Genomic DNA, 25,050 nt, shown 5'->3' on the forward strand with positions numbered 1-25,050 from the left:
ATCACTTTATAAGAAATTCATTAATGGTGGGTTGGAGAGCTGATATCTTCGACATATATCAATTTGGATTGAATTGGATAAACAAATATCATGATTTTCGTTTTTTTCTTTTTTATCGTATTTTTATTGTCCCTGATTTATTTGACTTTTTGATTATTGATTGCTATTAATATTAGTGTTAAATATGTTTTTGGTCTCTATAAATATATCAACTTTTCGTTTTAGTCCCCTAAAATTTTTGTTAGACTCTAAGTCCCTCAAAAGTTTTCCAACACTACTTTTGATCCCTATATTTTAGTCAACTCATGTCTAATCTTTATACTTTTAAATGAAATTTTTCATAAATATGTAGAATATTTTGACAATCGTTCTAAAAAGATATTAGATTTTTTTTAACAAAACACAAATTAAATATAAATTTTTAAGCATGAAAAACATAATAATTCATAGTTAATTCATCTTTAGTCAAACAATTCAAAAAATTGTGAGAGAGATTGTCATAATATTCTACCAATTTCTAGAAAATTTCATTAAAAACTATGAATGTTAGACATGAGTTGAGTAAAAAGTAAGAACCAAAAGTGGTGATGAAAAACTTTTTGATGATTAAAAGTCTAACAAAAATTTTAGGAAGATTAAAACAAAAAGTTAGCATATTTATAGGGATCGAAAACATATATAACCCTTAATTTTATGAAAAATGCTAACATACAATATGCTTTAATAAGATAAAAATTATGTATTGAAAATTATGCCAATTTATTTCTCAAAATTTTAAAAGTTATTTTTTCCGAATAAATACTTAATATTTGTGGAATAACATGTGTCATTAGGATATATAAAATGTTAGTATGGCCCTAATTTTATTCCATAAATCATAGTGTTGATGTGAGTTTAATAGAATTGACAACAACATGCATGAACTATGGAAATTGAGGTGTTAGTTATTACAACCGACGCCACGGATAACACTAATCGGGCGGCTATCAAGAAGAATAATGCAGGTCCCACTAGCACCGCCAGTATCTTAGCGTGAAATACATAGCCAGGTAGTACTTTTAACCAAAACAAAATTGTCTCTATTCTCTATACCTTCATATTAGAATGAAAGTGATGGGTCATTGAAAGGTGCTGCAAAAACTGCAGAAAACTCCTTGTATGATAAAATGGGCAGTATGTGGGATATTATTACACTCAAACTTTGGGTTGATTAAAAAGTGAGGTTGACAGAAGAAGAGCCATGCATGGCAATACCACCAGAATCATGATTGGAACTCACTGTTTCCATGCAAATATAGCGTCATAATTCTTTATTTCAGTGCATAATATATATTGCTTCAATTATATCTTTTGAGTAATTGTTGGGCAGACACAATGATGGATTTCAGCGGTTTTCACTCTTTTCTTTTGGATAAAGAGGGAATGAACTTACCAAATGTGTCATAAAGAAAAGAAAAAAAACTTAAATCCAAAATGTGCATGGAGGTTGTTAGTGTCATATGAATATGTCTGGTGAAGAGGAAATGATAAAAATATATACGATAATGAACTAAATAAGGTAGTTAATTATTTATATTTGATTCTATTTCAAAAAATATATATATTTGATTCAAAATTTATATCTTTTTTTGCATACTGCACTTTCAATTCTCAATAATCCTCTTTTTCCTCATGTCACAACATATGCGTTAGTTTGGATATGAATGCAATGTTGATGCATCTTTCTCATACGATCTTAATAAAGTTGATATAGGAATGTGCATTCGTGAATCCAATGGTAGCTTTTTCCTTGCGAGAACAAAATTGTTCTCTCCATTATGTTTGGTTGAGTTAGGCGAAACAATGTGTATTTCTCAAGCATTGCAATGGGTCGCTGAGTTGGGTTTTGAAGGTATCAATTTCTCGCTTGATTTTAAAATAATGGTAGATGCTTTCAACGGTGGAAGCAAACACAAACTGAGTTTGGTAGCATAATTTAGTATTGTACTATCGTAGGCAAGTTTTTAGCAATTCTTTTCACAACTTAGTGGTTGAGCTTAGTCAGAGAAAAGCAAATGAGGTCGCTCATGAAATAACACAATTCAATTAAACACCAGTTCCCAATTGTTTATTGATGTCCCACTATATATCAATTACTTATTATCTAATGAAATGAAATGATATGAATTTCTTTCCCATAAAAAATAAATCATTTACATTCGAATCTTTTTATTTATATTAAACTAGTTACAAACCCGTGCTTCGCACGGGTTGTAAAACGTATTTTGTAAAAAATTGTTTCAAAGGAAAAATGAGCAAATTAAGGAATATTGCACAAACATTAGAAATATTTATCAAAGCTTTACCAGGTCTTGATTCATGAAAATAGCATATATTTTGTTCATGAGATCGGGAAAACAACATAATAATTAAGATTAAACTAATTGGAACCGAAGAAGGAACCAATGATGTGCAAATTACGATTACATTCGCATGACACAAAATGAACCAAAGAAACAACATTTTCAAGTAGTTTTGGATTAGAGTTAAGGGTAAGTCCAAAGTATTATACATTCAAGTACCATACAGGCTAGAGTATAGGAGTTCATGAAGAGCAAAATGAGTAGCAGTCAAGCAGGAAAATAAAAGTATCTCTAAATTGACAATGATGAAATGAATACTCATTACCATATTCGTAAACTCTTTCTTCAAACAAAGAAAAATAAAAAGAAAAATTAAAACCCTCAAAACTCTACCCATCATTTCTTCACTTCATATCATATTTTTCTTCTTTCTAATATAGCGTTCTTCTTTTTGCTTGAAAATTAGTCTTAATTACTTCCTAGCTCTCCAAGCTGTTGTTGAAAATAAAGACCAAACCTGCCAGCAAGTTACGACACAACCATTTTATTCTCTCCAGCGCAATCTCAAACACTCCAACAAAGCCATTTGATTTTAGCCTTAAGTCCTGATAATTTACTTTGCCATGATCTAAATTTTGAACGGGGACAGGACTGGAAGTTGTCAACATAGAATCTAAAGACCCTGCTATTTCCTGAAACCTGAGGCAATTGAAGATATGAGATCCATATCACTAATAATTCAGGTATTCTTATAAAGTTATGACAATCTTAAAGATAAGAATCACCTCAAAGCAAAATACTCTCTAAGTTTCCAATTCCATTGCTTCATGAACTCGGTATAGATTGCTTCAGATCGAAATTTAGCAACAGCAGATCTGGACGTACAGTAGTCTTGCATGGAATTAAATGACATATATTAGTGAATATATACCCTTAGACATGTATCGATAAATCTAGAAAATACACTGTTAAATTAACAAATTTGTTTGACACATTAAGGCCACATTTTCTTCTTTATTTCTGTTTATCAAGGTGAAAAGTGAGATTAACTAAAAGGAGATATGACTACTACCTTTTAGAAAAGCCAAGAACTCCAAGCTTGATTTGTAATTTATCAAGAACTCTGGTCTTCCAGGAGAAAATGCATATGGTTTTCCCTTCTGAATAGAAAGAGAACCTTTCTAAGGATTGAATTGGCAAAGAAGTCAAAGAAGTGTAAACCTGAATTTTCTGCACCAAATACCAAACTTTACATATGTAAATATAATGGTTTGATATGTAAGCATGATATATGTTAGCACAACCACAAGCATGACCATAAATGACCTAGCTAACAGTACATGTATGTGAAAGGTGGTTTAATAAGTTCTAATTTTTATAGACCAAAAAGGACTAAGGATTGCCTTGGCAAATACTGACATGGTCCAAGAAACCAATGCAGTATGACAGATTAAGGCTCATATGGATCCTAAACCTAAAGTGGTAAGAAAAAGTTAGATGAGGTACCAGCTGAAGAAATATCCAACAAAAATTTGCATTCTTTATAAATGCGCTTTAAGGGACTTTACCAAATCCACAGAAATCAAGTATCATAAACCATTTATCAAGTTTTTCATGTATTTCCTTTCTTTCAGCTCCTGAATGTAATTTGCTGAATTTTTTCGTTTTTCTGAACGTAACGCAAGACCGCAGCCCGACCACTAAATGGAAGATTTTGCAATTCTAGGAAACCGAAAAAATTAAAGTTTCTCACGATTAAATCCACTTAATCATATTTGACATCTTTGTCAAGAAAAGTATAAATCTCACATTCTTCGAACAGATTCGAAAATAATTTACCTTAATCGCACATCCTTCCCCGATAACACTATCAGTGATATCAACATCAAGCATCTTCGACGAAGGCAAATATCGCGGTTGAGTGTAAACTGGAGATGAACGATCATAGAAACTGAAATTAATATCCATTGAAACCATGACCAAGATGCTCTCATAAAGTGCATTGACATGATAATATGATGATTATATGGTATATAGTCTATTTATTTACCTGAAGTCAGGTACAGGCTTTTTGGCGATTCTGAGATTTGCATTATTGAAAGCCTCAACGATACCAATGTCTTCCCGGTAGCCATCATATAAGTAAGCTTACACCTATGAATTTTTCACACCAATGTCTTCATGAGATTTAAGCTATGAAAGTTCCATAGCAATATTATACAGGTGGATGCACATATTTATCAAACTCACATTCTCCACCACAATCCATATATAGTTTCAATCCAATTTTTTCAAACTCACATTCTTCACCACAATCCATATATTGTTTCAATCTAATGAATTTAGTGGTACACATCATATTTATTGCTTTAAGCCTCTAAAACGGCAACATGATAGCTTAAAAAATCTTAACATGCATCATGCTAGGATTAACAAATGAAGATGTTTGACAAATAAAAATGCAACAAATGATGCTTGTTAATAGAAACTTGAAACTTACCAAATACAAAAATATTAGAAAGCTAAGTTAAGACCATGATGAAATTCAATGCACACAAAGAACAAAGCTGATGTACATGCCAAAAACAATATATTAATTTAAAGAAGATTGAAAGAAATTCAAAATAGAGAATTTAAAGAAGAAGTTCAACTTACCCAATCTAGAAGATATATAAAATTTTCCTCTTTTGTGCTATTTCCCTTTCCATCATCACCTGCTCATTTGTTTGCTCTTACTGCAAACACAAAATATGAAATTACTTATCAAAGCAAAACAAACATTGAGGTGGAATAAGTTATGATATCGCATCGTATAATCATCAACAAACATATTAACATTTCGAATCACATGAACTTAATATTCTCTATCCTAAACGGCCAAGCCAAGACAAAATATTCCCTATAATTTATTTTTTTTATAAGTAAGGTCTAATATTTTAGGTTGAATGCAAAACTTTGAATAGGCAAACTGAAACAGTGTCGAAAAATGAACCCCTCCAGCCATAAAAATCAATCAACTCAAGTCATGCATGGTCTCAGAACCATGAAAAAAGGAAGAAAATGACCTCTTATGAAGAAGAAAGTGAAACAGTGTTTCCATCTGAACTTAGATACCGTTTGGCCAAGGTTTTTTACGACTTGAAAGTTACTTCAAAACAAAGTTAAAATAAAGGTCTTTACGAAAAAAGCTAAAGTTGTTTGGTTTCTTTGCTTTTTTAGTTTTAAAGCTATTTTTAAGTTAAATGTTGTTTGGCAAAATATTGTATAAACTGTGAATTTTTTTATTTTTTTCATGGTGTCCGGGGTTCGAACCCCGGACTTGGCATGTATTTATGCATTGGTCCAATCAACTGAGTTAAGTTCACGAGTACAAAACTTTGAATTTATTATGAATTAACATAATAAATAAAAAAAATGTTTAAAATATTTTTTTGAAGGCTAAAAATGTTAAAAAATAAAAGATATTTTTTTTACAAGTACTATATTTACTCAATAACGTTATTTTGTGTAACATGAATACAAATTTATATCATCAAATAAATGACTTGTTAAATATTTGAATAGGAGAAACAATTTAAGGAGTCTGAAATAATAACATAAATAATATCAAAATAGTTGGTTTTTTCTATTTGAATTATACTCTGTAACAAATTTCGTTATAAGAATATCATATTTTTGGTGTCTTTGAAAAACATAAGAATTTATATTATATGATATTATATTTGTTACATTGTTGGTGTCATGGAAACAGATATGTTTAGTTTTTTTGAATAAGAAAAAGATATGCATAGTTTGTTACAATATATATATATATGTGTGTGTGTGTGTGTGTGTGTGTGTGTGTGTGTATATATATATATATTTAAGTATAATTTTTTTAGGCATCTATACTTTTTTTGAAGAAAAGACATCTACAATTTTACTTTTAATTAAAATCAAAATTTTATAAAAATAATCATATGCATTATGCAATGCCAAAAAAAATTATGCGCATTAGCGTAACAAAAAAACAGACACACATAAAATATTACTCTAAATGCTCCTTTGAAAAAAGATAATAAAATTCCTTTGAAAAAAGATAATAAAATTAAATGGAACTTCCTTAAAAAATTAAATGGAACGGTTCAATAAAATAAAATAAAATAAAGTTAAATGAAAGAAAAAAAAACATATTGAAATATAATATTAAAAAACTAAAAGAAAAGGTTCCCAGCGTGAGTTGAAAAGAGGTGTGTTTTATCTTTGTTTTCGGGTGTCAAACATTGATTGCGTTTGAACCTTTTAACCGGTGATATCTTATTTTTTCTTGGGAAGGGAAAAAGTAAGCAAAACCCTTGAGAATCGAGGTCCGGGAGTTGTTTTCGCTACGGGAAGGTGTTAGGCACCCATAACGACTATAGTATCCTATAGGAACCGTCTTTTTAATTTCTACGCGCGCGCTTTATTTTTAAATGCTATTTTGAAAGATGTTATTAAACCTAAGAATTTCTAAGTGAAGAATTGGAGGGAGGAGAAAGTGTTTGAATTTTTGTTTTATTTGAATTGAAGGAATTTTGTTCCTTGCCTACGTACCCGTTTAAGGGATCAAATCCACCGTAGTTCTCTTCCAAAAATGTTTTTGTTTTTGTTGGTTGATTTTAAGTTTGAAAATGGGATTTTGAAGAATAGAGAGAGGCCTCGAGGGCCTCGAGGGGTTGAATTAGTCATTTGTAAAAGAAGTCAAATATGATTATTTTCATTGAATTTTGATTAAGAAAATGAAAAAGGAAAATTCAATGGGATTTTGATCCCAAGGTTTATTTTGAAAATGATTTGAGTGAAGTTTGTTCAAGTTTTTTTTTGGAAAATTGATTTTTTCTAAGTGTAATGCCTAAACATTCATCTAAACATACAATCCTAAACATACATCTAAACATGCATATTCTAGCTATCTATCTAAAGTGAGGTGTGTGCATGTGTCGGTGCTTGTGTCGGTGTACATTTATTAGAGTCCATTGCCCTTATTACATCACACCCTAGATACATTCTGTGGCCTCTTTGCCAAGAAATTTAAATTGCATGAAAGTAAAATATTACAAGAACTCCTAAATCTTTACATTCTAATTTTTGCATGAAATTGAAACTTAAAGTGCAAGAAATAAGGTGGAGAGGAAGATGAAGTGTGAATGCTTATGATGAATATGAGACATGAAATGAAATGGTTAGTAACACATGGCAATATCAAAAGAAATAGAGCAAGAGAAACATTATAACATAAAGGATAGAAAATCAACCAAAATAAAGGCAAAATGAATGCAAACATGACTAAAATTTGTTCGTAGAATGCAAGAGCCATATGACCTATAATCCTCACATTCCAATACATTTTTAAAGGTTTAGAATCAAATCTTGGAATGGGAATTAAGGCAATATGATCAATCTTGACATTTTGGAAACAAACTTAAGCATATTTGCATTAATTATTTACACAAGTAACTTGTAAACTAAGCAATCTATCGAGATTCACACTAATGCAGCAATATCAAACACAAACAGTGGCTAAGACCCCATGAAATCAAGTGGTATAGGTCGCAAATATTCATCAAGCAATTGGGATTAAAATCAAGCAAATTTTCATTCATTTTTAGCACAAAATATCACAAAAATAGTAAGAAAATTAGCCACATTATTTTTTACCAATTTTATTATGTAAAATTAACACTAAAAGGTCACAAAATTATCAAGAAGCACTCATGAATTTTTTAGGAATTTTTTAAAGGTTTTTTGATCACAAGAACATGTAAAATTTTCACAAGATTTAACAAATGTAATAAACAATTGAAAAAAATGCTACTTATTTTTTATCCAAATTCAACACATAACAGCATCACAAGAAAGTCAAGAAACTAGTCAAAAACACATGAAAAATTAATTGGAATTTTTAACAAAGTTTTTGAGCATGAAGGTGTGCAAATAGCAAGAAGTAGTGACAAAAATAGCAAAAACAGGGGAAATTCGCAGGAAAACCAAGCCCAAACCCAAGCCCAAGGAGGAAATGGATCCTGGATCCTTCAGGAATCAAAGAAGGCCGTTGGATTGATCCAACTGGATCAACCCCTAGATCTAATGGCCAGGACGTAAAGCCAGCGAACCAAGACTGAACCAGACCGGTTCAGTCACCTATACAAAGGCTGGTGGACCGGTCCAATTCATTATCACCATTCGTTTCTCTCTCTTCTCTCAGGCTTCTCTCGTTCTCTCTTCTTCTCACCCTAACCCTAACGGCGCCGCTCATGGTTTTCACACATCAAACATGATTTTTGGCCCATAAACTATGAATCAACACTCAAATCAAACATAGAACGAACATGAAACACTTCGATCTTTGCTATTTTCTGAAGAAAGTCGTTCAAACCGTTCGATCTTGACATTTTTGAAGAGAAAGAGTTCGAAACGTTTCGATCTACGTGTTCTTTGAAGAAGGATGCTCAAAACGTTTCGATCTATGTGTTTTACACAGGTTTGATTTTGGATCTTTACGGTTTTTTAGGGTTTCAACTTTCTTTTAGATTTTTCTGAAGCGAAACCCTAATTCGAACTACTTTCTTCACTGATTATGGATTTGAACCTCAATTTATGAAATAAACGGTGAATCTTGGACGATTCACATTTCTAGGGTTTCGTTCGAACTTCTTCGAATCCTTTTCAAAATCTTTCTTCGATTCACCGTTTATTCTTGATCCCAAACCTTCGATGATGATTATGAGCCAAAATGAGAAGGTTTTTCTTGAATATACCTGGATTTGTTTGGAGATTCGAACGAAAGATCCTTGAACAAGCTTCGGCTTCTTCTGGTGAGCTTCGAGACCGAAAATAAATCGGTGTTTTGATCTTCCTCTTCTTCGAACTGTGATCTTGCTTCAATTCCTCTTCTTTTCACTCTCTTCGAACTGTGATCGTACGAATTCTTCGAATTCGTGCTTGAATTGCAGTCTCTAAAGTTCGATGATGATGATTCAGTGGCGAATCTCTGAGAACTTTTGAAGAAATTGCTTCAATTTGAGCTTAATTGGATTCTGGTAAAGCTAGGGTTTGATGAATGTTCTTCATGTTCTTGGTTATTTCTGGATTTTGATCTAACTGAATAGAGAGAGAAAGAGGAATTCTGTTTTTGTGATTCTCTGATGAGTTGGCATTGAATGATTGATTTTTTTCTGCATTGAATGATGTGGCCTATTTATAGGCTGCCAAGTGTGACGGTGAACCAATGAGGACATGCCACCTGGATGTGGACTAAGAGCTTCGGCTTTGGACTAAATTTGGGACCTGAGGACCTCCCTGTAAATTTTTTAGACCTTGGGACGAATTTGCAATTTTTGAGAACTTCAAGGACTGACCTGCAAAAATGTTAAGGACCAATCTGCAAATAAAACTTAAAAACAATAAAATTTCGAAATGGACCAAAGACTTAAAAATAAAACTTGAAATTTAGAAAAAGGACTTGGGTGCAATTTTTTGGAAGTTTTGGACTTAAAAAAAAAACTAAAAATAAAATTGGAATAAAAATGGTAATTTGACCAAACGTAAAGTGAAACGATTAAAGTTTGACAAAACGGACTAAAACGAACCAATGGCCTAAATGAGGTACTTTAAAGTAACCTCTCTCTGCCGAAATTTCGTGTGAAATGACTAAAATGCCCCTAGGGCTAAAACGACTAAAAATGACTCAGATGCGATTTTAAAATGGATTTTTAACAAGAAATTAAAGCAAGAATTCATACAAGCGAATTAAAAGACTCAGAGGTAATTTTTTAGAATTTAAACAGGGTTTTAACACATGAAAAGACTAAAATGCCCCTAGGGGCAACACTGGCTCAAAATGACTTCAAATGCAATTTTTTGAAATGGATTTTGACATAGAATGAAACAGAGACTTATCCAACCTACTTGAAAGGACTCAAACAAAAATTTAAAAGACTGAAGGGAATTTTGACATAGGAAATGACTGAAATACCCTTACATGTGAATATTGAAATAAAATGCAGAGGAAGAAATAATTGATCAGAGACAGTTCAAGTAGCTTAAAATGCAAGAAAGGAAGAATTGAGTTGGTATTTTTAGGTCCAAAATTAGGGTATAACAGCTGCCCCTATTTAAGTTTCTTTGTCCGGAGAGTCAAGAGACGGAGTCTTTGAGTTGAAGGGACGAAGATACTTAAATATTAACATTTGCACTGCTTTTGGACATAAAAATACGTTTTCAGATTTTCAAAGATATGAATGCCATGCAATACTTTGATTATGAATGCACGACAAACGATTGGAGTCCATAGAACATGTCATGTCACTGGGGATTCAGATGGACATTGACAGGGTGGACAAACCAGGGAGTAGAAAATAAGGTACAAGTTGTTCTTGGGATCAAACTTGGCACTTGACCGGAAACATAGACATATAGGCAGGTACAAGCTGTTCTTTGGATCGAACTTGACACTTGATTGAAGATACAAACAGATAGGCAGACACAAACTGTTCTTGGGATTGAACTGGCCGTTTGGCTGGAGATATAGACAAAAAGGGTAGATACAAACTGTTCTTTGGATCGAACTTGCTTATTGGATTATCACCACGTCATGTGGGAAGGTGCAAACTGTTCTTTTAGATCGAACTTGCCGTTTGACCGATAACAAAGCATAAGATGGGTACAAACTGTTCTCTGGATTGAACTTGTCGTTTTTCCGGAAGCATAGGTATATAAGCAGGTACAAGTGGTTCTTTTTTGGATCGAACCTGCCACTTGACCAGTAACAAGATACAAATTGAAAGCCTGGTTTATCAAGATACCAATTGAGGGTAACTTGTCATTGACTTGATTTGAAAATAGACATGACCATTTTTGTTGGCCCAAGAGTAAATTGAGAGTGGATTGACATTGATTTGAATTGAATTGAAGGTTGACATTGAAAGAGAGATTGTAAGTTGAAATTAAGCAGAGACATAGACATTGATTGAGAGTTGAAGTTGAAAGAGTCGTTGGAAATTGGAATTGGATTGAGACATAGACATTGACATTGAATTGGAGAGTTGCAATTGACTTTGAGATTGGATTGGAATTGAATTGAAAATTGACATTGACATTGACATTGACATTGGATATTGACATTGGAGATTGACATTGAAATTGGAATTGAAGTTGGAGATTGGAAATTGCTCCGAATTGTCATTGAATTGAAATTGAAATTGAGATTGCTTCGAATTTGACAGTTGACATGATTTGGAATTGAGATTGGAAAGTTGAGATTGCATCAAATTTGACAGTTGAAATTGAATTTGAATTTAACATTGGAATTGGAATTGAAATTGAAATTGAATTTGACAGTTGACAGTTGGATATGCAACATGTATGTACGGTATAGCAAGATTATTGGATGCATGAGCACATAAAATGCATGATTATGCATGTATGAATGCTTGAAATGCATGATTGATTGGCAGTTGGGCAGAGAAACTTCACAAAGGCAGACGAAACATTGGAAGATTGGGCACGTAGTGGCTCGTGCTGCAACATATTCACAGGGGAAAACCTCTTTGGAGAGACCGTCGTTGAAAGACGTATCAAAACCATGGCTGAGGTCAATAAAACTTGTAAAGGAGGGGTCCTTGGAAAGTTCTTGGATACAGGTCGCCGTTGTTAGGTGTGTCAGTGCTGGGTAAACATTGGATGTTCGCATCTGTGGTCAATGCTTTTCAATATTTCATCCCTTCATTTTTCAATTTCAAACCCCATTTTTGCCTGAATTGCCTTCATAGGTTTTCGATTCACCGGGGAATAAAATTCTTTTCATTGCCCCATTTTTGCCTGAATTGCCTTCATAGGTTATCAACCAGCGGGGTGCTCACTTTTGCCTAAGCCGCCCTTTCAGGTTTTCAACTTAGCGAGCCTTTCATTTTCATTTTTGTCGATTTTTCATTTTCATTCTGTTTTTTCATTCTTGCCATTGACCACAGATCATCCTGGGGAGTAACCTGCTTGTAACATGTATTGAAATAGACGTTGACATTCATTTATTCATGCATGTTTCATTGAAATGTACCTTATTGCTCAGGTTTGCTTTCAAAATAGACAGGAAAATAGTTTTCAATTTTCAAAAATGTTTGTTTCAGACATTAACATTATCAAATAGAAAGAAAATGTTTTGTATATAGCATTGAAGGTAGAAAGAAAATAGAGTTTCAAACAATAGAAAGGCTCAAATTGATGTAGAAGAGTGATAGTCAGCCAAAGGCATGACTCCACGGATTTACAAAGCTTGGAAAATGGTAATTTTATTGGTTGGTGATACATTGAACACGATGACCGCTACATTTCATAGAAATTCTGAATTCACAAGTACAGAAGCTTCTGATGAAGAAAATCATTGACAGTTGCAGATGTCCCAAGGGGTGATGGTGATTTGCCGAATATAGTTACTTGTCTTTTATTGACCTCATTTTTGCATGAACCGCCCTTTCGGGTTTTCGGCTCATCGAGGCGCTCATTCTTGCCTGAGTTGCATGCAATCTTAGCGAGCTTTTTCATATTTATTTTTTTTTGTCCCTAACTTTTGCCTGGATCGCCCTTTCGGGTTTTCGATCCACCGGGAAGCGCATTTTTGCCTAGGCCGCCCTTTCGGGTTTTCGACCTACCACGCTGTTCTTTTCTTTCTAGACAAAGTATTTCTTGACTATATCGGCATTAACAGGATTTGGGAGTTCAACACCATCCATGTGTGTAAGAATCAAGGCACCACCAGAGAAAGCCTTCTTGACAACATAAGGACCTTCATAGTTAGGTGTCCACTTGCCCCTTGGGTCGGGTTGCTGACTTATCCTTCTTTTCAATACAAGTTCGCCTTCCTTGAATTCTCTAGGTCAGACTTTCTTGTCAAAAGCATTCTTCATTCGCACTTGATACAACTGTCCATGAGTCATGGCATCCATACGCTTCTCTTTAATCATATTCAATTGATCATACCGACTTTGACACCATTCAGCCTCAGTTAGCTTTGCTTCCATGATCACTCGAAGAGATGGAATCTCCACTTCCAGAGGGAGAACTGCTTCCATACCATACACAAGAGAGAAAGGGGTTGCCCCGGTTGAACTGCGCACTGTAGTACGGTAACCATGCAAGGCAAACGGTAGCATTTCATGCCAGTCTTTGTAGGTAGCGACCATCTTCTGAACAATCTTCTTGATGTTCTTGTTAGCGGCCTCAACTGCACCATTCATCTGAGGTCTATAAGGAGAAGAGTTGTGATGTTCAATTTTGAATTCTTCACATAAAGCTTGCATCATACTATTGTTCAGATTGGAACCATTGTCAGTGATGATCTTGTTGGGAACACCATACCGACAGATGATGTTATTCTTGATAAACTTCACTACTACTTGCTTGGTCACATTTGCATAGGAGGCATTTTCAACCCACTTGGTGAAATAGTCAATCGCCACTAGAATGAAACGATGTCCATTGGAAGCTTTTGGTTCAATTCTTCCGATCATGTCAATGCCCCACATAGAGAAAGGTCATGGAGAAGATATAACATTGAGAGCGTGTGGAGGCACATGAATCTTGTCAGCATAGATTTGACATTTGTGGCATCTCTTGGCATGTTTGTGGCAATCACGCTCCATAGTTATCCAGTAATAGCCGGCTCTCAACAGTTTCCTAGACATGGTGTGACCCGAAGCATGGGTCCCGAAAGTGCCATCATGTACATCATGCATCAATTTCTCAGCTTCTTGTTTATCAACACATCTCAACAAGACCATGTCATAGTTCCTCTTGTATAAGATTTCTCCGTCCAGCAGAAATCTGCTAGCCCATCTTCTCAAAGTCTTTTTATCCCTGTTGGAAGCACCAGGTGGATATTCATGATTCTGCAAGAATTGTTTGATGTTGTAATACCAAGGCTTTTCATCATTCACATCTCTATCAGCTTGATCTGGCATATTTTCAATAGTAAACACATGAGCAGGTCTATCAAGACGCTGCACCTTGATCACAGGCACATCATTCCAGTGATTCACACGAAACATGGAAGACAGAGTAGCAAGAGCGTCAGCCATCTGATTTTCATCCCGAGGGATGTGGTGCAGCTTAACCTTGGTAAAGTATGTCAACAGACGTCTTGCATAGTCACGGTATGGGATCAGCTTCTCATGATGAGTCTCCCATTCACCCTTTATCTGGTTAATAACAAGTGCAGAATCTCCATAGATGTCAAGGTGTTTAATTCTCAGGTCAAGGGCTTCTTCAATGCCCAAGATGCATGCTTCATATTCAGCTATGTTGTTTGTGCATTCAAAAGTTATTCGAGCGGTGAAAGGAATGTGGTGCCCCTGCGGAGTTACAATGATGGCCCCAATTCCTTTACCATAAGCATTAACAGCACCATCAAACACCAATCCCCATTTGCTATTGGGATCCGGCCCTTCATTGATCAGTGGCTCTTCACAGTCTTTTGCTTTCAAATACATGATCTCTTCATCAGGGAATTCAAACTTAATTGGCTGGTAATCATCAAGAGGTTGACAAGCAAGATGCTCAGCAAGGACACTCCCTTTGATTGCTTTCTGAGCTTTGTACACGATATCATATTCAGACAACAACATTTGCCAGCGTGCAATCTTTCCAGTAACAGCAGGCTTTTCAAAGATGTACTTGATTGGATCCATTCGGGATATCAACCAAGTTGTATGATTCACCATATAATGACGCAGGCGTTTGGCAGCCCACGCTAAAGCACAACAAGTCTTTTCAAGCATTGTGTACCGAGTCTCACAGTCGGTGAACTTCTTGCTCAGATAGTAGATAGCATGCTCTTTCTTACCAGTCTCATCTTGTTGACCGAGAACACATCCCACTGAATCATCTAACACTGACAAATACATAATCAAAGGCCTTCCTTCCACTGGCGGGACAAGGATAGGTGGTTCTAACAGGTATTCTTTAATGCTATCGAAAGCTTCCTGACATTCATCATTCCATACAACAGGCTGATTCTTTCTGAGCAATTTGAAAATTGGTCCACAGGTAGTAGTCATGTGAGATATGAATCTTGAAATATAGTTCAGACGTCCGAGGAAACCTCTGACTTGCTTCTCAGTTTGAGGGGCCGACATCTCTCTGATGGCTCGGACTTTATCAGGATCAACTTCAATACCTTTTTGGCTGACAATGAAGCCTAGCAACTTTCCAGATCTTACACCAAATGTGCACTTGTTAGGATTCAACCGCAGCTTGTACTTTCTCAGTCTTTCAAACATCTTTTTCAAATACACAACATGCTGCTCTTCATCACTTGATTTCACAATCATGTCATCAACATATACTTCAATCTCTTTGTGAATCATATCATGGAACAGAGTGGTCATACCTCTTTGATAGGTAGCACCAGCATTTATCAAGCCAAACGGCATCACTTTATAACAGAACGTTCCCCACGGAGTGATGAAGGATGTCTTTTCTCTATCTTCAGGCGACATTCGTATCTGGTTATAGCCAGAGAAACCATCCATGAAGGAAAACACTTTGGATTGAGCAGTACTGTCAACAAGCACATCAATATGAGGCAACGGGAAGTTATCTTTTGGACTGGCTTTGTTCAGGTCTCTGTAATCAACACACATTCAAACTTTCCCATCTTTCTTTGGTACTGGTACGATGTTGGCAATGCACTCAGGATATTCAGCTGTCATGAGGAAACCCGCATCAATTTGCTTTTGCACTTCAGCCTTGATCTTAAGAGCCATGTCTGGACGAGACCTTCTCAATTTCTGCTTGACGGGAGGACATTCAGGTCTTGTCGGTATCCGATGCTCCACAATCTTGGGATCTAGACCCGGCATATCTTCATATGACCATGCAAAGACATCTGGATAATCATGGAGAAGCTGAATAATCTTCCTTTTCACTTCTGGCTCAAGTGCAGCACCAATCTTGATCTCTCGCTTGTTCTCTTCAGTACCCAGGTTGATAAGCTCAATTTCTTCCTGGTGAGGTTGAATGGCTCTTCTTTCTTGCTCAAGCAGTCGAGTGATCTCATACGGTATCTCTTCATTATCTTCCTCATCTTCAGCTTCATATACAGGGAATTCAAAATTTGGAGGAACCATAGGGTCACTGTGTTCAACGGGTTTATTGTGGTTCAATCTGCATAATATGATTGGGATGGTTTTAGAAAAATGTTTTCTATGCAGATTTTTAAAATTAATAAGAAAATACAGATGTTTTGGTTTTTTCTGGCATTACCATTATTTCCAAGAAAAAGGCACTAAAAACTAAAAAACAAGGAGTCGTGAGAAAAACGACAACTTTTATTGATAACGGCAATGCCGAAACAAACATGCCCTTACAATGATATCACTTTCGCCTTGGGCAGAGCGAAAGGATTGTTATTTTGAAAACAAAGAAAAACATGAGCAACAAGACACATTACATGGAAGCATGCATGACTAAAGGAACATCAATGGCCTCCCAATTTCTCACAGTGCCTCCTGGTACAACAAATGTAGGCACGTGACTACCTCCAGCAGCATCTTTAGTAATAGCGTTGATGAACCCAGCACTGTAGAAAGTTCCCGTTGAAACTCCAGAGGTTGGGGAGAATCCCAGGCCTTCTTTGCGCTTGTTTTCCAAGATCTGAATCACTTTGCCCCAGCCGGCAGCCTGCCCTTCTTGAACAGCCTTCTGAGCGTCTTTCAACGAAGCCATACTAGCACCAGCCCTTCGGGGTTCTGCACCCTCCACAGTCAAGCCTTGAAACGACGTCCCTTCAGCGGACCCTGCTTCAACACAAGAGAAAGATGACACTTGGCTAACCAGATATGCCTCTTCACCATGTACAGTGACAATCTTACCGTTCCTCATGAACTTGAGCTTTTGATGCAAAGTAGAAGTGACTGCCCCAGCGTCATGAATCCACGGTCTTCCGAGGAGACAGCTGTACGAAGCGTTGATGTCCATGACCTGGAAAGTAACTTGAAATGTCTCCGGACCAATGGTAATTGGCAAGTCTACTTCCCCAAGAACATCTTTGCGGGATCCATCAAAAGCTTTAACCAGATAGCTGCTACCCCTCAGAGAAATCCCATGATGACTCAATTGCCTTAGTGTGGACTCAGGCATTACATTCAACGATGACCCAGTGTCCACCAACACGTTGGATATCATATCAGACTTGCAGTGCACCGAGATATGTAGAGCCAAGTTGTGGTGTTTCCCTGCTTCGGGGAGTTCATCGTCACCAAATCCCAAGTTGTTGCAGGCAGTAATATTTCTCACTATCCCATCAAACTGATCCACAGAAACTTCGTGGTCAACATAAGCTTGCTCCAGTATCTTCATCAACACTTTCCTGTGAGCTTCTGAGCTCATGAGCAGAGACAAGATGGATATCTTTGACGGAGTTTGCAGCAGCTGGTCAACAATCTTATAGTCGCTCTTCTTAATAAGCCTCAGAATCTCATCCAGATTAGACTCTTCAATAGGTTGGCCTGTTGGGCCGGGGTTCTTGTCAACAGGAGGAGCAACTGGTGGAGTTATTGTGGCAATGGGTGTCACCACTTTCTTTTGAAACAAGGGTGGACGGACTTTCCCGCTTCTCGGAGCTGTAATTTCACTAGCAACATTGTCAACTGTAGCTGGGGATATCATAGGTACTTCCACTCCATTCTCGACCATGGTTGCATTGTACTTGTAAGGAATTGCTTTTGTAGAGGTATATGACACCGGACCAGGTAACCTGATCACCAAAGGCTCAACATCCCTTGTCTGAGATACACTTTCAACAGGAGAGTCATGGAACACTGGCACAATCACACATACATCACTGGCGATCAAGTGTTTGTCATCCATCAGCCTCTGGATATCATCTTGCACAACACAACAGCCCATAGGATTTCAGAGACATTCTGAACAAGAAGTATGATCATGTTTGAAGAGAGAAGCCTGGCAGAGTTTGACATGTAATGGAACCAAAGGAGTGACAACATTGCAGACATCCAATGTGGGCTCTTCCTGAGGAACAGGGACTCCTTCGAAGGCCTCGATCATGTTAACAGCAGCATGGTTTGGAAGCGGGTTGTCTAGAACATGAGGAACACTATTCTCAAAATTCAACCGTCCCTTTTCTATCAGGTCTTTCACAATATATTTCAGAGCAAAGCAACCTTCAACATCATGACCTTGAGCACCCTGGTGGAATTCACATGTTAGGTCCTGACAGAACCTGGGAGGCAATGGATTAGGCGGAGGTTTGCCTGGTCTGGTGACACAGTGCCCCTTAGCTAGTAGAGTTGGGAGCAGCTCACCATACCGCATTGGTATTGGTGGAAAAGAAGGTTTGGGTCGGGGACCCTATTGTTGCTGCTGTTGTTGTTGAGCAGGAGGCTGTTGTTGTACTTGCTGAGCGTTGGCATTGACGGGCACTGGTGGTTGACCCGGTGGCAGAGGATATTACTGGTAGAATGGCGGGAAGAAAGGATGTTGAGAGTACTGCATGTAGTGATAAGGCAGAGGTAATTGTGTAGCAGCTGCAGATGGGTTACCAGATACCATCCCTACTTCGGATTCTTTCCTCTTATGGTGACCATTACCATACTTCTTCGGTGCACTGGCTGAAGATTCACCCTTCTCAAGGACAATAATACCCTCTCGGACAGCCTCCTCTAGACGAGTTCCCATTGTAACCATATCAGAGAAGTTGTTCGGAGCAGAGACTATCATTCTCTCCTTATATTCCTTCTTCAAAGTCTTCAGGAATGTCTGTGTTAATTCTTCCTCATCAAGTCGAGGGGAAACCCGGGCAGCTGCCCCTCTCCACCTCTGGGCATACACACGGAATGTTTCATCTGACTTCTGAGACAGAGCCTTAAGAGAGTCCCTGTTTGGCTTCAGACGGGTATTGAACTCATATTGACCTTCAAAAGCAGCAGCGAGTTCCTCAAAAGTATGGATGTTGTCTTTGCTCAAACTAGTGTACCAATCTGCTGCATCGTCTGTCAAGCTACTCTGGAAGCAATGGATCATCAGTGCATCATTATCTGCGTAGTTAGCCATCTTTCGGACGTACCGGATAACATGGTTGTGTGGGCAAGAAGTTCCATTGTATTTGTCGAATTCTGGCTCTTTGAATTTCTTAGGAACCTCAAATCGGGATACCAAGCATAGATCACGAGCTTTAGCAGAAGCACCATTGTTTCCCCGGCTAGCCTTGACCTCACGGAGTTCTCCAGCCAACTCCCTTAACTGTCTCTTCATAGCCTCCATTGCGGGATCTTGTCCACGCGGAGTGTCAACATCAATCACCTGTTGCACAGTGTGTACAATAGGGTCGGTAACAACAGTAGTTACCTGAGGCATAGCAGTGGACACAGGAATCTGTCCTTGACCAGCAAAACCAGAGACACCAGCAGCAGTATTAGGAGAATAGTAAGCCGAGAGACCATAAGGACGGCCGTTGGGCATAACAAACCGAGCATCGGTAGCCGCAGTAGACAGTGGGATAGAGGGAATTGCCTCAGTAGAAACTGGGACAGATGTGGCTGGTTGTTCCTGTGCAGCCATCATAGCGGACATAGCGTCATGAGCTTTAGCCAAGTCTTCTTTCATAGCAGCCAATTCGGCACGGAGCTGAGCATTTTCTTCTTCAAAGTTAGCCATAATCCTTCTCTTGTGAAATCTTGTTTGATGAATTCTATCTGGTTGGTAGACTTTGCGAACACGAGCCACTTTTCAGACTGCGGCGGACAAAACCAGGAGGCAATGAGCACGAGAGAAGTTTTTTGTGACCGATGAATGCATATGATGCATGAAATGTGTTAATGCGTATGCAAAAAAGACTCTTTTTGTGTTATCGAAGGGTTTTTAGACAAATTAGAAACTTGTAAACATTACTAAACAACATTTAACATGAACGGGAAAGAACCAACATATAGTTTTACAAGACAATTCCGACATAAACAACTGGAAATAACAACAGGAAAAAGAAATCCTCAAGCATAGGAAGTGGAAGCATCATCCTCAGACTCAGACGCATAGCTGCAGTATCGTGCATAGAAGTTACGGGCACCCCTAGCCCTCTTGGAGTCTCTCATAAGCAACCTATCTTTCTTTTCAATCTCTCTCTTAGCCTTAGCTAACTCTTTCTTCAGTGTCATCACCTCATGAGTCTTCTGCTCATCCTTTCCATCCAAAGTCATGATCAAGTTCTCAGCCTCACAGTATCTAGCTCTCCACTGATGCTTCTCCCGACTCTCAATAGCTAGATGCTCCTGATACATCCCCTGAGTAGGTGGGAGTAGAGGCAAAGGCATAGTAGGAATAGATGCAGACACATATCTCATAGAGGGGTAAGGCATACCAATCTCCACAGCTTGGTTTATCACCCACTGTGTATAGGCTTCATGAGCAACACCGGACCTTACACCCATGTGCTTCACCTCTTTCTTCCGAAGTTTAGACCAAGCTCCTATTAAATCCTCTCTTATTCCTGTGGGAGCATTGGAGTAGTGAAAGAAGTAAGGAGCTGTAGCAAGATTGATGGGCTTATCTTTCATCGGAAAACCAAATTGTCGCAAAGCAAGCTCCGGGTTATAGTTGATTCCACCCCGGGTACCAAGAAGAGGTACATTAAGAAATTTCCCACCACCAAAGATGATTTCCTTAACCCTTGAAGCGGGAGTAAGCCAAACCACTTCATTAGGTGTGAGAGCCATAATCCTCTGTGAAATAGACCAATTCTCCGGATTGGCGTGGAAAGACTCCGGAAGGTGTGAAATAAACCAGTTATAGAGGAGAGGCACACAACAAAGAATATATCCACGACCCTTGCCGGAACGATCATGAATAGCATGGTATGTGTCAGCTAGCAAAGTAGGGACCGGATTCTTGGAGTGGAAGATCATAATAGCATTCATGTCCACGAAGCCATCAAGATTCGGAAAGAGAATAAGCCCATAGATGAGAAGTGCAAGAATAGCCTCGAGAGTGTCCTGACAAGTGGTCTTGAGGTTGGCTTTCCCAAGAAGATACTCTGAAGTGAACCCTCGGATGCGTGCTTTAGTGACAAGATTCTTGGAGACATCGGTGGTCTTGAGATAGAGATCCTTAGCAATAACCAATGGAGTGGGAGGATTTTCAGGTCCCGAGAAAGGTATCCCCTTAGCAATAGACAGATCCATCAAGGAAGAATAAGCCTCTAGAGTAGGCACCAGCTGAAAGTCCGGAAAGGTGAAGCACCGATAGTCCCGATCATAGAATTGCACTAGAGTGTGCACAAGCTTCTCATCCACATTAGTCTGGAGAATAGAAAGTAAAGCCCCGTAACGACGTCGGAAACCAGTCGGATCCTCGATCTTGAGTGCCAAATCTCTCAAACTTGCCAAATCCACTTCCTTGAACTTGTAGGAATTAGTCCTCTTCATTCCTATAATGTTTACAATTTCAACTTGTCTAAGCCCTTCGATAACAATGCATGGAAAAAGTTTATGCATGTATGCATGCATGCATGAATGCATGATTATGTTCAAGTTCGGAGAAAACATGGTGGGTTGAAGTTCAAAGTCGAGGAGTCATGGGTGGACACGGTGTCCGGTGAATCTAGGGCTTTAGGATAATAGTAACCGGGTTCTAAAAAGGTTCCCAAGTTGCAACCTCTCCGACGTATATCATGGTGTCACGAGACAACACTCGCTCCATGATTATCCGTGGAAGGTCTAACTAGAGTGTAGTATCGCGTGACGACTAAAACTCGAGACAACACTCGGTTTAGCCTCCGCACTACATCCTAGAAAATGGCCATGGATGGGTTCGGTTATCTACGGTTCATAGCGTCATAGAACAATTAGAAGTAAAGTGCCTAAACACGACAACACGCGCCGACAACATCACCCCCAAAATGCCTCAGCTATGTGGGATTGATCGCATAATCCAAAACACGAGGCAACCCCCGGAATGAATTGTCGATTATATCCCTCCTAAATCCTAAGTTCACTCAGCCCGGGTGTAGGACTTTTGATATTCTCACCCCACACGTTTGCAAGAAATTAAACATTTATTCACATAGGGAAACAAGTAAAAGAAGCAAGTAAAAAAAAAAATACAAGCGCAAGCGTGGAAATAAAGACTAGGCGTAACTCTCGAATCTTCCCAGTGAAGTCGCCAGCTGTTTTATCTTTGTTTTCGGGTGTCAAACATTGATTGCGTTTGAAACTTTTAACCGGTGATATCTTATTTTTTCTTGGGAAGGGAAAAAGTAAGCAAAACCCTTGAGAATCGAGGTCCGGGAGTTGTTTTCGCTACGGGAAGGTGTTAGGCACCCATAACGACTATAGTATCCTATAGGAACCGTCTTTTTAATTTCTACGCGCGCGCTTTATTTTTAAATGCTATTTTGAAAGATGTTATTAAACCTAAGAATTTCTAAGTGAAGAATTGGAGGGAGGAGAAAGTGTTTGAATTTTTGTTTTATTTGAATTGAAGGAATTTTGTTCCTTGCCTACGTACCCGTTTAAGGGATCAAATCCACCGTAGTTCTCTTCCAAAAATGTTTTTGTTTTTGTTGGTTGATTTTAAGTTTGAAAATGGGATTTTGAAGAATAGAGAGAGGCCTCGAGGGCATGAGATTGTAAAAAGTGGGGTTGAATTAGTCATTTGTAAAAGAAGTCAAATATGATTATTTTCATTGAATTTTGATTAAGAAAATGAAAAAGGAAAATTCAATGGGATTTTGATCCCAAGGTTTATTTTGAAAATGATTTGAGTGAAGTTTGTTCAAGTTTTTTTTTGGAAAATTGATTTTTTCTAAGTGTAATGCCTAAACATTCATCTAAACATACAATCCTAAACATACATCTAAACATGCATATTCTAGCTATCTATCTAAAGTGAGGTGTGTGCATGTGTCGGTGCTTGTGTCGGTGTACATTTATTAGAGTCCATTGCCCTTATTACATCACACCCTAGATACATTCTGTGGCCTCTTTGCCAAGAAATTTAAATTGCATGAAAGTAAAATATTACAAGAACTCCTAAATCTTTACATTCTAATTTTTGCATGAAATTGAAACTTAAAGTGCAAGAAATAAGGTGGAGAGGAAGATGAAGTGTGAATGCTTATGATGAATATGAGACATGAAATGAAATGGTTAGTAACACATGGCAATATCAAAAGAAATAGAGCAAGAGAAACATTATAACATAAAGGATAGAAAATCAACCAAAATAAAGGCAAAATGAATGCAAACATGACTAAAATTTGTTCGTAGAATGCAAGAGCCATATGACCTATAATCCTCACATTCCAATACATTTTTAAAGGTTTAGAATCAAATCTTGGAATGGGAATTAAGGCAATATGATCAATCTTGACATTTTGGAAACAAACTTAAGCATATTTGCATTAATTATTTACACAAGTAACTTGTAAACTAAGCAATCTATCGAGATTCACACTAATGCAGCAATATCAAACACAAACAGTGGCTAAGACCCCATGAAATCAAGTGGTATAGGTCGCAAATATTCATCAAGCAATTGGGATTAAAATCAAGCAAATTTTCATTCATTTTTAGCACAAAATATCACAAAAATAGTAAGAAAATTAGCCACATTATTTTTTACCAATTTTATTATGTAAAATTAACACTAAAAGGTCACAAAATTATCAAGAAGCACTCATGAATTTTTTAGGAATTTTTTAAAGGTTTTTTGATCACAAGAACATGTAAAATTTTCACAAGATTTAACAAATGTAATAAACAATTGAAAAAAATGCTACTTATTTTTTATCCAAATTCAACACATAACAGCATCACAAGAAAGTCAAGAAACTAGTCAAAAACACATGAAAAATTAATTGGAATTTTTAACAAAGTTTTTGAGCATGAAGGTGTGCAAATAGCAAGAAGTAGTGACAAAAATAGCAAAAACAGGGGAAATTCGTAGGAAAACCAAGCCCAAACCCAAGCCCAAGGAGGAAATGGATCCTGGATCCTTCAGGAATCAAAGAAGGCCGTTGGATTGATCCAACTGGATCAACCCCTAGATCTAATGGCCAGGACGTAAAGCCAGCGAACCAAGACTGAACCAGACCGGTTCAGTCACCTATACAAAGGCTGGTGGACCGGTCCAATTCATTATCACCATTCGTTTCTCTCTCTTCTCTCAGGCTTCTCTCGTTCTCTCTTCTTCTCACCCTAACCCTAACGGCGCCGCTCATGGTTTTCACACATCAAACATGATTTTTGGCCCATAAACTATGAATCAACACTCAAATCAAACATAGAACGAACATGAAACACTTCGATCTTTGCTATTTTCTGAAGAAAGTCGTTCAAACCGTTCGATCTTGACATTTTTGAAGAGAAAGAGTTCGAAATGTTTCGATCTACGTGTTCTTTGAAGAAGGATGCTCAAAACGTTTCGATCTATGTGTTTTACACAGGTTTGATTTTGGATCTTTACGGTTTTTTAGGGTTTCAACTTTCTTTTCGATTTTTCTGAAGCGAAACCCTAATTCGAACTACTTTCTTCACTGATTATGGATTTGAACCTCAATTTATGAAATAAACGGTGAATCTTGGACGATTCACATTTCTAGGGTTTCGTTCGAACTTCTTCGAATCCTTTTCAAAATCTTTCTTCGATTCACCGTTTATTCTTGATCTCAAACCTTCGATGATGA

The 25,050-nt window shown here is 37.4% G+C and overlaps 1 long non-coding RNA gene across 1 annotated transcript; it reads right to left on the bottom strand.

Moving 5' to 3' along the window:
• Window positions 1-2,519: 2,519 nt before the first annotated feature.
• LOC146898157 (uncharacterized) lies at window positions 2,520-3,249 on the bottom strand. The gene is made up of 2 exons (XR_015022701.1): window positions 3,128-3,249; window positions 2,520-3,041 (listed from the first exon to the last, which is right to left on the bottom strand). It is a non-coding gene; the product is annotated as an uncharacterized LOC146898157 (long non-coding RNA).
• Window positions 3,250-25,050: the final 21,801 nt, after the last annotated feature.

The sequence above is a fragment of the Medicago sativa genome, chromosome 8 (genome assembly GCF_051527215.1).
Source record: "Medicago sativa cultivar Bolivia chromosome 8, Bolivia_mono, whole genome shotgun sequence".
Lineage (NCBI taxonomy): Eukaryota > Viridiplantae > Streptophyta > Magnoliopsida > Fabales > Fabaceae > Medicago > Medicago sativa.